This window comes from Camarhynchus parvulus, chromosome 12 (assembly GCF_901933205.1).
Source record: "Camarhynchus parvulus chromosome 12, STF_HiC, whole genome shotgun sequence".
NCBI classification, from domain to species: Eukaryota; Metazoa; Chordata; class Aves; order Passeriformes; family Thraupidae; genus Camarhynchus; species Camarhynchus parvulus.
In genome coordinates, this window is record NC_044582.1 from 1,761,820 (window position 1) to 1,765,917 (window position 4,098).

Sequence of the window (4,098 nt, forward strand, 5' to 3'; positions counted from 1 at the left end):
ATGATCCATTCCCTGTTAGTGATTTTGGGGATCCTGAGGATAAGATCCATACCATGAGGGTAAGATATAGATGGATATATATATATATTTTTTTTTCCAGGTTAATGAAAAACATTGGGCTGAGTTTTTCACAGCTGTTCAATGCAACATTAATTTAATGCCTGGATTTTTAGGCATCTATTCTGTAGAAACCTCAAGATTACATCTCGGTTTTACAAAGCAGCTAATTTGTCACAGCCAAAATACATTAAATTTCCAGCAGATCCACAGAAACATTAGTAGGGCATCATTTGAAATGTGATATTAAATGTGATATTAATTGTGTTATCTTGTGAACCATTTAAAGCCCAGGTCAGAAAGGGAAATTCTCACCAAGCAGGTGGTTCAGTCCTTGTGCTGCTGCCTGGTGAAAGGATGGGTTTGCTCACACCACTGCTATGAAAATGGCTTTTTTTGCTTTTGTTTTGCCAAACATGGGAGCAGGAGGATCACACTGAATTTTGGCTCATGTACTCATATTTCAGGGACAGAAAAACAAACACCAGTCCTTCCATTACAATTCAAAATGAGGGAAGGAATTAATTGGCAGCCAATGGAATGCCCAGCTCCAGTTGTGGGTTATTCCTCATGGATTTGTTTTCCAGGCACCACTCACCCACAGCCACCCTCATCAGTCTGATCACAGCTTTTGTATTCCTGGCACACAGAGCCAGAACAATGCCCAAAAAAATCATTCTTGGCTCAGGTGTGATGATAAACTCAGACTACAGCTGAAAGTTGTCATCAAACTGATGATCCAAATCTCCATTAAAAAAAAAAAGATATTTAAACAAACACATTCTCAGGTGCATCAAGGTAATTAAAAATAATTCTTGTAAGTGATTTTACAATTCTGCAACGTCTCCAAGGGGCCCTCAGTGACTGGTTTCCCCAAGACACCTGTCCACACCAGGGGCTGAGAGAAAAACAAATCCACAAACACAGAAATAAAAAGCTTTTCATGCTGAAGCTTGCTGGCTGTCAAGGGAAAAGTGATTTACTTAAAACCACCTTTACTTCCAGTGAATTTACAATAAAAACTGCACCCAAAATGTGCATTGAAAGATAAAAATAATCCTCCAAATGAGAGAATTAATGACAGATTGGATAAAAACCAGCAGAGTCTGTACTTTAACTCTCTGTTGTATTGTTGCAGTTTCTAGTTTATTGTTATTCTACATTATATATTAATAGAAATACATGATATTATATATAATGTATATATAATAAAATATGCTAGATAATATATTATTATATATTATTATATTATATATCAGTATCATTATATATTATATTATATATTCTAGTTTATTGTTATTTTCTACAGACATATAACAGTATGAGCAGAGGAATGGAGAAGACTTAAATTATAAAGCATAAAATGATCAGATTTTTAAAATTATAAGACTAATTAACTATATTTTTTAAATTACAGCAGCTAAACCAAGTGAAATAGCAGAAAAACTTTGGTCATTGGAGACAGAATGGCTGTAAGAAACCCTGACTCATTTTCACTCTACTTTCACAGTTGTTTCATGCCAAAAACAGAAGAAAAATTAATAGGAAACTTCAATTTAAATCATCATCTGACATTGTTTAAAGTTAATTTATTAAATTAAATGGTTGTGGGGAGGAAATACATAGAAAAAACCTCTGCAGCTTTATAATACATCCCTTTCTGCCCTTCATTCACAGGCCAGGCTATTAAAAAAAAAAAAAACAACAGAATATTTTGTTAGGAGTTCTGCCTCATTTTTTCCTGACCATTTAATTGTCTCTGGTATGTTAAACAAGGTAATTTATTGGATTTAAACTGAATCTTCAGAGGTTGCTCCAGACACAGAGCACAAGTTAGTCAAGAAACCCATCAAAACCTGCTCCAATTTTCTTTATTAATAAGAAAGAAGTAGTGGCTCCTGTGGCAATGGTTCCAAAAGACAATTTAAGGGATAATTAAGTAAAACCTTGGTAGAAACACACAGATTCAGATTTCTGGGCCAGTCACAAGGGTTAAGTGCAGGTAAAAAGCAAAATAAAGACTCAGAGATGCAGCAGAACCTTCCTGAAGTGAAGCTGCACACCCTGCAAAAGGCAGCACTCCTGGGAAATGGATTTAATCCAAGATATTGATGGATATATATTGATGGATATATTTGATATATATTGATGGATCTATCTGAAAGCTGAACATTTCTGAGATGCTGTAGAAATCTGTGGGGCAAATTGAGCTGTGAACTCATCACAGACCTGCTGCTGTCTGCTCTGCACCTTTTGGCTCTGCTGCTGTGGGGGAGCATTAAGGAAGCAAAAAGTGATTAATTCTGAGAAAAAGAACTGGACAAGTGATTAGTTCTGAGACCCCTTTAATTATAGCCTGCAGATACCAGCATAACAAACTCATCAGACAGACTGGGTATAACCTTGTCAAAAACAAGGATAAATCATTTTGAAAAGATGTATTTTATAAGAAAATCACCTTTCATCCCCTCAACGACCAGGAAAAATAGAAACAAAGTGAGGTCCTCTGAAGTTTAAAGAATGATTTTTACACAGAAAATCAAGAGTGGGGGCCAAAAAAGGCACTTTTTAGTTTCCATAGGAAACTCACTGCTACGCTTGGTGCAAATATCCCAATGTCTGCTCTCAACCTCCCATCCCTGAAATCTGTTTTCTACTTCTGGCAATAAATTCCACTAACAAATCTCAGTCTGAGGGCAGGCTGGAAAGTTCTGCAAGGTTCCAATGCTCTTTCTCTGGATCCTCTGACGTTGCAGACACTTTCCTTCAGACAAGGTTTGGGTTTGCAAACACAAACCATGCCAGCTGTTACAAAACCAGCAGAACAAAAACAAATATTATCTATTATTAGAAAGAACATGAATCAGAGAGCCAGGAGGATTTCATGGATGTATTAAGCTGATTTAAACTGAAGAGATTTGGTGGGCAGGAAAATCCTGATATTCCCTACACAAAGCCTGAAGGACTCGGTGGGGTGTTTAAAGATGCCAACAACAATTCCTTTGCCCTAAATAATGAGCTGAGAGGTGATGCAAATGGGATGCCTCTGGTTGCACTGCAGGATGAGTCACTGGTGAGATAAAGGAGCAGAGGAGATGAAAGCTGTGACACCCTCAGAGTGTGCCAGCTCCAGTGGGGCAGGGACAGGGACCCTTCCCCCAGCTCAGGGCTCAGTGTCCGAACAGCCAGAGGGGCTATGCAGTAAAAATGCCATAAAATCTGTATTCCACACCTTTGTCTTCTATTCCCAGGCAGGTGTGTGGGATTTCAGGTTGGAAATCCTTTAGGAAGTGTGGCATTCACATTCTCTGAGCAGAGGGAGATAATTCTCTCTCCCAGGATTTTTCCTGGAGAAGCACAGAGAGAAGAAGAGAAAACAATTCTTATCTCTATTCTCTGCTCCTGTTGTTTTTGCACATGTGGATTATGTTATGGAAATTGTTTACCCAAAGTAATTTGGCACTTGGATTCAACAAAGGATTGTTTTGTTTCCTTGGCCAGTTATAAAAAGCTGTGTCCTGGCTGTCTGGAAACAGAATTTTCTTTAGTATGTAATTTAATATAGGATAGTATAATAGTTTTTTAATATAGTATAGTATTAATGTAATATAATATAGTTTTAATAAAGCAATTGTTCAGCGCTCTGAACCAATGGGGTCAGGTACCAATCATTCCCTGTGTCAAGGACTACCTAATTTTACTATAAGGAGGCAGTGGTTTTGCAGAGATATATGCAAATAATGCACAGGCACAGGACCAGAGATAGGTGAGAAGCTTCAGGTGCATTGCACAGCAGTGAAGAGGCACCCTGTGGAAAGAAGTTCTATTGAAAATGCAGCAGGCAGACTGTTTTAAACCCCAATAATTTGATAAAAAGCTGTGGATACTTGATAAAAAGCTTTTTTTTGCAATAGCTATTATTGTATTTGTGGGGACCCGCGTGGCAGGGAGGAATGATGAATCTGACTCTATGTTCTCAGAAGGGTAATTTATTACTTTACAATACTATATTATATTAAAGAATACTAAACTCAACTATAG